Raw genomic sequence first — 11,241 nt, 5'->3', positions numbered from 1 at the left:
GCAGCCAAACAAGTACGTGTAAAAAAAAATACATAAGTAAAATATAGTACACAAGATGAATAACAACCTTTCACAATTATGCCAGAGCAATGGGTCTGCCAGGCAGTCCTGCTTGTGTATTTGGAGTAGGAGATGGAAGCAGGAACCGTCAGGTGTCGGTCGGGGAGATCACCTGAGATCAGTTGGATTAGCCACCTGATTTAGAGAGAGATGGAAGCCGCTTTATTATATTAGAGTGGTTTCATTGTCGCTAAGGGCTATGGGTAATCTTCCTTCCATTAATCATGTGGATGGCCAGTTCTACACCAGGTGTCCCTTTTGTTTCAACGTCCAGCCGGATAATTGAAAGAAAGGAATGGAGCGGATCTTTATTAAATGTTCGCCCATTTACTCTGCTTTCTCGGTGTGAAGCCACAAACTGTTTGATGAGCCTTAAATAAACGAACATTTTTCAGCAGGAGAGAGATAAGGAACCAGACTGAAAGCGGGGTGGGATCGTCTATTTGCGGCAAGGTTAGCAGGAGCCTAGGAACGCAGGTTGCCGACAAATCCCCATGGACTTTTTCGGAAGGGTGCGTTCCAGCACCCCCATCTAGTGGTAACAGCGGGGAGAATACACAACCATCTGGATACCAATAAATGAGCAAAAATTCCGTTTTTCACTCTCCTTTATCGCTAGACTTTCCATAACCATGTAACAATTACAGTACGGAAACAGGCCACCTCGGCCCTTCTAGTCCGCACCAATTTATGTGAAACTCCACTAATTCCACCTCCCTGCCCATAACCCTCCTACCCCCTCACATCCATGTCCTCATCCAACCTCCTCTTAAATGACAAAACTCAAGTTCTCCTTCCAGACAATCCGTGGCTCCAACACTTGTGCGTCCTACCCATGGATAGACGGTAGGTAAATTGGTGTAATTGGGCAGCACGGATTTCATGGGCTAGCAAGGCATTCCAATATGCTGTATCGTTAAATTTTTTAAATACATCCTCAACGTCCTTTGGAAATGCACCGTTTGGGATAAACTAAATGGGAGACAAGTCCATGTTCTCTTTAGACTGACCTTGACCCCCCTCAATGCTCTTCTCAACACTCTTTGGTATCAATTTCCAAGTTTCTACCAGTCTGTTGACTTACCTGGTCCTGAACCTATGGCATTGTCTATGGTTTTGCCAGTATTTCTCAAGTGCAGGTTAATTTTAGACCAGCCTCCCTCACAGACACAGTTTCCTGCCAGCTTCTCTCTTTTTTTCCCCCGCCAAGACTTGGTAGACACCATTTTTTGCAGCGCCATATGCACAGTGGAAATCCCTGCCCTTCTTAACCTACTCCCAGTCTAGATTAGTTGGACATCTTGAGAAGGTCACGTGTAACTTTGGCCTGGTATTCTCACACCTATATTCTTTCTTTGGCTTGGCTTCGCGGACGAAGCGTGAAGCAAGGCTGCGTTCTCGCACCAACCCTCTTTTCAATCTTCTTCAGCATGATGCTGAACCAAGCCATGTAAGACCTCAACAATGAAGACGCTGTTTATATCCGGTACCGCACGGATGGCAGTCTCTTCAATCTGAGGCGCCTGCAAGCTCACACCAAGACACAAGAGAAACTTGTCCGTGAACTACTCTTTGCAGACGATGCCGCTTTAGTTGCCCATTCAGAGCCAGCTCTTCAGCGCTTTCCTGTTTTGTGGAAACTGCCAAAATGTTTGGCCTGGAAGTCAGCCTGAAGAAAACTGAGGTCCTCCCTCACCCAGCTCCCCACCATGACTACCAGCCCCCCCACATCTCCATCGGGCACACAAAACTCAAAACGGTCAACCAGTTTACCTATCTCGGCTGCACCATTTCATCAGATGCAAGGATCGACAACGAGATAGACAACACACTCGCCAAGGCAAATAGCCCCTTTGGAAGACTACACAAAAGAGTCTGAAAAACAACCAACTGAAAAACCTCACAAAGATAAGCGTATACAGAGCCGTTGTCATACCCACACTCCTGTTCGGCTCCGAATCATGGGTCCTCTACCGGCATCACCTACGGCTCCTAGATCGCTTCCACCAGCATTGTCTCCGCTCCATCCTCAACATTCATTGGAGCGACTTCATCCCTAACATCGAAGTACTCGAGATGGCAGAGGCCGACAGCATCGAGTCCACGCTGCTGAAGATCCAGCTGCGCTGGGTGGGTCACGTCTCCAGAATGGAGGACCATCGCCTTCCCAAGATCGTGTTATATGGCGAGCTCTCCACTGGCCACCGTGACAGAGGTGCACCAAAGAAGAGGTACAAGGACTGCCTAAAGAAATCTCTTGGTGCCTGCCACATTGACCACCGCCAGTGGACTGATATCGCCTCAAACCGTGCATCTTGGCGCCTCACAGTTCAGCGGGCAGCAACCTCCTTTGAAGAAGACCGCAGAGCCCACCTCACTGACAAAAGACAAAGGAGGAAAAACTCAACACCCAACACCCAACCCCATCCAACCAATTTTCCCCGCAACCGCTGCAACCGTGTCTGCCTGTCCCGCATCGGACTTGTCAGCCACAAACGAGCCTGCAGCTGACGTGGACATTTACCCCCTCCATAAATCTTCGTCTGCGAAGCCAAGCCAAAGAAGAATGTCCACATCAGCTGCAGGCTATATTAGGCATTTCCAAATCAGTATGTTTCTGTTGTGTATGCACTCACACAATTAAGACTTGGAGACATGATGCTTTCTCATCCTTTACTTCTATTAGACTAACCTGGCTATTGACACACAGTTTTTTATATATGAATGTCATGATGTGCAGCAGAAGGCAGGCTTATACCCAACAGTTTCCCCCCTTGTGCCAGCTTCATCTTGGATTTACTAACATTGCCCAAAAGGTAGATGACCATAGACTGACCACTGACTGCTGCACCTGGGTCAATTTCAAAGCTAGGCTTGTAGTCACAAGATTCTCAAATTCAACAAATGCAACACCCAGAACACTATGCGAATTTGGGAGGCTGAATCTTCGAAGACTCCCTGAGTTAACCTGCATCATTTTGTGTGGGAGTTTGTTGATACATAATGTTTCTGAGCCAATTTCACTCCTGTCCATTTCCAACATCTTGCTTCTAGTTGCTCTTTACCTTAGGCAAATCCCTCTCCTTCTGTGTACTTTGTATCAGGAAGTTTCTGCTCTGAAGAATTTATTTATACCTGTGCCAAACTATATTAATGGAAACTTTCAGCTAAAACATTTCATCATTCTGTTGATTCAGCTGCTGGCACTTCCCAAAACTCAGCCCTTTCCCTTTGTAAAACTTCTAACTTCAAACAATGCTCAAAGTCAGTATGGAATGAAAAGGCTTTCTTCTTCCAAAAGCACTAATTTATCAGCAATTCTTCACATAATTTCAAAAATATGTCTTTCATTCAGTGAAATAGTACTCTGCAAATTCTGTCTTTTATTTTCTTGGGGAAAGTCACTTAAACCAGCTTCAAACTAAAGCCAAATCTGAATTAATTTAATAGAGCTGATCCTGTCACTTCTTGCTTTGTTGCTGTGTATTTCATCTTCTTTTCAGCTGTTCCAAGAGATCCTCTTGTAAATAACTTAGTTAACCCATCTATTTTCAAGAAGCAATGTAATCTTCCACAGAACTCTCTTCCTTGTTCATACCCTTCTCTCAGATGTTGCTACTGCAAGCAGTGGGCTTCGTGTCGCCTGAGTTTCTCTCTTTATTGTACATTTCCAGAGGCAGACTTGCTGCTTTCTTCCATATGCAGTCTGTAGTTCAAGTTTATTATCAACTGTTTGCACACATACAGGGATGCAGGGCTGCCTGAGCTCACCAGAGCACTGCTCCAGCACTTCATGGAGTCGCTCCAGCACCTCCTTGTTGCGGTTTTTGGTGAGCTCCAGCATATAAATAATTAGCACTGCACCCCTGTACACATACAACCCACTTAAACAGAGTCTTTCCAGACCATGGTGCACACACAAATACACCATACATAATGTTCACATTAAAAATTAAAATGAATATATATATATATATATATATTAATATTTGGTATGATTTATACACAGTTACAGGATACTGTTGGTTAGTCTTAGAACCTGGAGCAGAAGCTGTTCCCCAGCCTGGCACCCAATCGCAAAGAAGGCATGCTAGCAGCTATACTTTGTGAGGTGTCTGAGGCTGTTCGGTATGTCACCGAAAACTTTCGTAAACCTCTACAGGTTGCATCACTGCCTGATGTGGAGGCACCAACTCTCAGAGCAAGAATAAACTCCAAAGGGTTGCTAACTCGGCCTGCGACATCACAGGCACCAGACGTCACTCCACCAAGGCCATCTACATGAGGCGGTGTCTTTAAAAAACAGCCTCTATCCTCAAAGGCTCCCATCATCTAGGCCATGCCCTCTTCACTCTGCTACCATTGGGGAAAAGGTACAGGAGCCTAAAAATGAGCACTCAATGCTACAAGGACAACTTTTCCCCCACTGCCATCAGATTCCTGATTTATCCATGAACTAAAGACACAGCCTTACTTTTCTTGCACTATTTTTTTTCATATAGTAATATTGTAAGATGGTTATAATATGAATGTTTTCACTGTGAGGCTGCCACAAACACCGAATTTCATGACTTGTTCATGACAATAAATCCTGATTCTGATTTTGATGCTCCTATACCACCTCCTTGATGGTTGCGGGTTAAAGATAATGTGTGGAGTGAAACGTGTGATTGTTGTATAAACCCACAGAGATGCCAGAGGAATTCAGCCGGTCTCGCAGCATCCACAGGAAGTAAAGATACATTACCGATGTTTCAGGCCTGAGCCCCTCTTCAAAGAATAAGCAAAGAACAAGGAAGGTGTCAGAATGAAGTCACGTCAAATTGATTGTCATCTGATTGCACAAGTGCATCCCGATGAAGCAGCATTCTCTGGTCCTCGGTGCAAAACACGCACACACACAACTAGACTTAATACATACACAGACTGACAATCTGTAATACAGGCTAGAATTCATATAAACAAATAAATGTTGTTCCGTAGATATGAGAGCCTCTCAGATGGTTAGTGTGAGCAGTTCCTTTGGTCGTTCAGCATTCTCACTGCCTGTGGGAAGAAGCTGCTCCTCAGCCTGGCTCTGATACTCCTGTATCTCTTTCCCAATGGGAGAAGCTGAAAGATCCTGCATGTGGGATAGAAGGGGTCCTCAATGATTTTGCATGCTCTCTTCATAGAACGATTCTGGTAGATCACATTGATGGATGGGATGGGGTGGGGGGAGGGAGATTCCAGTGATCCTCTCCTCACTCTTATGGTCCTGTGGATTGACTGCTGATCCATTTCTCTGCAGAAACCATACCACATTGACGCAGCTGGCCAGAAAGCTATCGATAGAGCTCCTATAGAAGGTTGACAAGATGGTGGCTGGTAGCCTTGCCTGTTTTAGTCTTCTCAGGAAGTGCAGTTGCTGATGCGCCTTCCTGACAAGACTGAAGACTGGCAGAGGGAGGAGTCCAGACCAACAAAAGGTGTTAATTGGATATGATAAGAGGTGAGAATTGATGAGATAGAGCTGGGAGAAAGGTGATGGGGGGGGGGGGGGGGTGGGGGGTGGGGAGGGAATTTAAACAGAAACTGGAGAATTTGATGTCAATACCACCCAGTTGGAAGGTGCCCAGATGGAAGAGGAGGAGGAGTTGTTCCTCCTATTTGTGGATGGTCGCAGTCTGGCAGTGCATGAGACATAGACAGACATGTTAGCAAGTGAATGGGACGGAGTATTGAAATGGGTGGCCACTGGGAGATCAACGCTATTGCAGCGGACAGAGCCAAGGTACTCACCAAAACCATTTCCCATCTGCGTCCAGTCTCTCTGATATAAAGGAGACCACAGTGGGAGCACCGGATGCAGTAAATGACCCCTGTACGTTCACAAGTGAAATATTGCTTCACTTGGAAGGACTGTTTGGGGCCCCAAATAGTGGTGAGGGAGGATGTATGGGAGCAGTTGGTGCATCTCCTGCGGTCACAGGAGTAGTGCCAAGGGGAGAATTAGTAGGGAGAGAGGAGTGGACAAGGGGGTCATGGAGGGACTGGTCCCTACAGAAGGCAGAGAAAGGAGGAGAGTGGAATAATCATCTAGTGGTGGGATCACGTAGTAGGTGGCTGGAATGGCGGAGTAGATTGTGTTGGACACAGAGTCTTATGGGATGGTAGGGGAATCCTGTCCTTGTTGCACATGGGGGAGGAAGGTGCCAGGGCAAATGTGTGGGTAATGGAGGATATGGGGGTGAGGGCCAAGTTGATGGTGGTAAAGGGAAAGCCACATTGTTTGAAGGATATCTCTGATGATCTGGCATAGAAGACCTCATCCTAGGTGCAGATGCAATGGAGATGGAAGAATTGAGAGAAGGGAATGGAATCCTTAGAGGGAACAGGGTGTAGAGGTGTAGTCGAGGTAACTGAAGGAGTTGGTGGGTTTGTAGAAGATGTCAGTTGAGAGTTTGTACCTTGAGATGGAGACAGAGAGATCATGGAAAGGGAGAGGGTTACTAGAGATGGACCCAGTGAATTGAGGTCACCTTCTCCTGCCATCTTCAGTCTTTACTCTGACTCCTTCCTTATCTTTGCTTATTCCTTGAATAAGGGCTCAGGCCTGAAACATTGGTAATATATCTTTACCTTCTGTGGATGCTGTGAGACCTGCTGAGTTACTTCGGTATTCCTGTGTTTTTGCTAAAGATACTGTGTGCTGGATGGAAAGGGTCTTCTCTAATTCATTGAGCCATATTTAGACAACACTCTTTTTTTTTTAAGACTTTATTTAAAATTTTATTACATGAATACAATAGAGAATTACATTTAAAGAAAAATTAAAAAAAATTAAAATGGTATGATTACAATTTTCTTTCTTTGGCTTGGCTTCGCGGACGAAAATTTATGGAGGGGGTAAAAGTCCACGTCAGCTGCAGGCTCGTTTGTGGCTGACAAGTCCGATGCGGGACAGGCAGACACGGTTGCAGCGGCTGCAGGGGAAAATTGGTTGGTTGGGGTTGGGTGTTGGGTTTTTCCTCCTTTGCCTTTTGTCAGTGAGGTGGGCTCTGCGCTCTTCTTCAAAGGAGGTTGCTGCCCGCCAAACTGTGAGGTGCCAAGATGCACGGTTTGAGGTGATATCAGCCCACTGGCAGTGGTCAATGTGGCAGGCACCAAGAGATTTCTTTAGGCAGTCCTTGTACCTTTTCTTTGGTGCACCTCTGTCACGGTGGCCAGTGGAGAGCTCGCCATATAACACGATCTTGGGAAGGCGATGGTCCTCCATTCTGGAGACGTGACCCACCCAGCGCAGCTGGATCTTCAGCAGCGTGGACTCGATGCTGTCGACCTCTGCCATCTCGAGTACTTCGACGTTAGGGATGAAAGCGCTCCAATGGATGTTGAGGATGGAGCGGAGACAACGCTGGTGGAAGCGTTCTAGGAGCCGTAGGTGATGCCGGTAGAGGACCCATGATTCAGAGCCGAACAGGAGTGTGGGTATGACAACGGCTCTGTATACGCTTATCTTTGTGAGGTTTTTCAGTTGGTTGTTTTTCCAGACTCTTTTGTGTAGTCTTCCAAAGGCGCTATTTATCCTTGGCGAGTCTGTTGTCTATCTCATTGTCGATCCTTGCATCTGATGAAATGGTGCAGCCGAGATAGGTAAACTGGTTGACCGTTTTGAGTTTTGTGTGCCCGATGGAGATGTGGGGGGGCTGGTAGTCATGGTGGGGTGCTGGCTGATGGAGGACCTCAGTTTTCTTCAGGATGACTTCCAGGCCAAACACTTTGGCAGTTTCCGCAAAGCAGGACGTCAAGCACTGAAGAACTGGCTCTGAATGGGCAACTAAAGCGGCATCGTCTGCAAAAGAGTAGGATCAGTTGAAGACTACCATACTGCAATCCACTGAAGAGGTACTGGGCTTCTCCTCCAGGAAAAACAAGGACTGGTTTGACGAAAACAGCCAGGAAATCCAGGAGCTGCTGGCAAAGAAGTGAGCTGCCCACCAGGCTCACCTTACAAAGCCGTCCTGTCCAGAGAAGAAACAAGCCTTCCGTCGCGCATGCAGCCATCTTCAGCGCAAACTCCGGGAGATCCAAAATGAGTGGTGGACTAGCCTCGCCAAACGAACCCAGCTCAGCGCGGACATTGGCGACTTCAGGGGTTTCTACAAGGCTCTAAAGGCTGTGTACGGCCCCTCACCCCAAGTCCAAAGCCCGCTGCGCAGCTCAGACGGCAAAGTCCTCCTCAGCGACAAGATCTCCATCCTCAACCGATGGTCAGAACACTTCCAATCTCTTTTCAGTGCCAACCGCTCAGTCCAAGATTCCGCCCTGCTCCAGCTCCCTCAACAGCCCCTAAGGCTAGAGCTGGATGAGGTCCTCACCCAGGATGAGACATATAAGGCAATCGAACAACTGAAAAGTGGCAAAGCAGCAGGTATGGATGGAATCCCCCCAGAGGTCTGGAAGGCTGGCGGCAAAACTCTGCATGCCAAACTGCATGAGTTTTTCAAGCTTTGTTGGGACCAAGGAAAACTGCCTCAGGACCTTCGTGATGCCACCATCATCACCCTGTACAAAAACAAAGGCGAGAAATCAGACTGCTCAAACTACAGGGGAATCACGCTGCTCTCCATTGCAGGAAAAATCTTTGCTAGGATTCTACTAAATAGAATAATACCTAGTGTCGCCGAGAATATTCTCCCAGAATCACAGTGCGGCTTTCGCGCAAACAGAGGAACTACTGACATGGTCTTTGCCCTCAGACAGCTCCAAGAAAAGTGCAGAGAACTAAACAAAGGACTCTACATCACCTTTGTTGACCTCACCAAAGCCTTCGACACCGTGAGCAGGAAAGGGCTTTGGCAAATACTAGAACGCATAGGATGTCCCCCAAAGTTCCTCAACATGATTATCCAACTGCACGAAAACCAACAAGGTCGGGTCAGATACAGCAATGAGCTCTCTGAACCCTTCTCCATTAACAATGGCGTGAAGCAAGGCTGTGTTCTCGCACCAACCCTCTTTTCAATCTTCTTCAGCATGATGCTGAACCAAGCCATGAAAGACCCCAACAATGAAGACGCTGTTTACATCCGGTACTGCACGGATGGCAGTCTCTTCAATCTGAGGCGCCTGCAAGCTCACACCAAGACACAAGAGAAACTTGTCCGTGAACTACTCTATGATTACAATATTACATCAGAAAACTACACAAAATAACCCTCCCCCATTAATTGTAACACATATTAGTAATCTAACTTAAAATTAGTCCAGCCCTCCCCCCACCAAAATAAAGAGTGAAGAGTTAATAAAATTAACAATATTATATATGGAAAAAAAATACCCACTTACAAAAAAAAGAGATAAAACTTAACCTAAAAAAAATTCTAACAACAAAAATTTTTTTTTAATCAATACTAAAATATCACTTAAACATATATTTAAATCAAACTTAAATGTATATAATTAGCAAACAGAGTCCACTTTAACTTATAAAAAGACATCTTATCCTGAATTGAAAAAGATATCCTTTCCATAGTCAAACAAAATTTCATCTCCAAATACCACTTATCTAAAGTTAATATATTTTTATCTTTCCAAGTAAGTGTTATACATTTCTTAGCCACGACTAAAGCTAAATATATAAAGGAAATCTGATAATCCTCTAAACCTAAATTAATTAATGATTGCCTGTTCCCTAATAAAAATATATCGGGATCTAATACAAGATGGATATTATATAAACTGTTAAAAATAGATTGAATACCTTTCCAAAACTGTTGCAATCGATCACAAAGCCAAACAGTATGCAAAAAAGTATTGGCCATCTGATCACATCGAAAACAAGAATCCAACTTACTAAGACCAAATTTTTAAAATTTCTCCGGCATTAAATATAGCTGATGAATTAAATTATAATTAATCATCGCTAGTCTAGCGTTAATTAATTTCCGAATACTATTCTGACAAATTTCCATCCAAGCTTCTTCAGCTATTTTATGTCCTAAATCTTTTTCCCATTTCAACTTATCTTTATCCCAGACTTTTTTACTATCAATTTCTTGTAAAATACAATACAAATCAGATATATATCCCTTTTTTGGTATTGAAAGTACATATTCTTCAAAACTAGATTCAGGTAATAAAATCATATGTCGACCACATAACTGTTTTACAAAAGATCTTAAATGTTAATATACAAATATAGAATTTCCACTAATACCATATTTCCTTTGTAATTCGTCAAAGGAACAAAAACAACCCTCAGAAAAAGACAACACTCTCAATAAAAGTCATCTATTGAAGAAAGAGAGACCCCAATGATCTTCACAGCTTATTTAATTATCCTTTGTATAGACTTCTGGCCTAATTCTTTGCTGCAAACATACCACACAATGATGCTGCCATTAAAATCCTGTTAAAGGATGTCAGGATGAGGGCTGGTTGCCTTGCCCTCCTCAGCCTCCTTAGAAAGTGTAGGCATTGCTGCACCTTCCTGCCTAATGTGGTGTTGTGCATCCAGGACAGATCGTCCCCTACACGCACACCAAGGAACTCTATGACCTCCACTCTTTTACAATGGAACTGTTTTTAAAAAAAAAATTATTTCTTGCACTATGAGTCATATCAATAACAACATCCACAAATGATCATCATCCATATATACATAGTAACATTTCTTCTTTCTCCACCCTTTTATCCCTCTCCCCTTCCCCACCCCCTTCAAAAATCTGTTGTATCGGCAAATTTGATGATTCTGTTGGTACTGAATCTGGCAGTGCAGCTGTGTGTCAGCAGCATGAACAGGAGTGGGCCAAGCACACAGCCCAGTAGTACGCTAGTGCTCAGCACAATGGGCCTTGCCAACCCGGAGAGACTGGTCTTTCCATCAAGAAGTCCTGAATGCAGTTACAGAGAGGTGTGTTGAATTACAGCGAGGACAGTTTATCCACCAGCCTCTGAGGAATGATTGTGTTGAACGCCAAGATGAAGTCAATGAACAACAGTCTGGCACATGAGACATCTTATACACAAATTCTGCTCAACCAACATACTTCCAGGTCTACATTGCCTTACACTAATTCAGGGAACCACTTTTTGATTGCACTTCTGACACGCTTCTCCATGACCAGGATGTCTATGGGCTGCGATCCTCCATAAATTGCAGCATTACCACATTGCAAAATTTTCTACCCTTTTGGT

This window comes from Narcine bancroftii, chromosome 2, assembly GCF_036971445.1.
Source record: "Narcine bancroftii isolate sNarBan1 chromosome 2, sNarBan1.hap1, whole genome shotgun sequence".
Lineage (NCBI taxonomy): Eukaryota > Metazoa > Chordata > Chondrichthyes > Torpediniformes > Narcinidae > Narcine > Narcine bancroftii.
The sequence above is the reverse complement of the archived record's forward strand: the minus strand, read 5'-3'. Positions refer to the sequence as shown.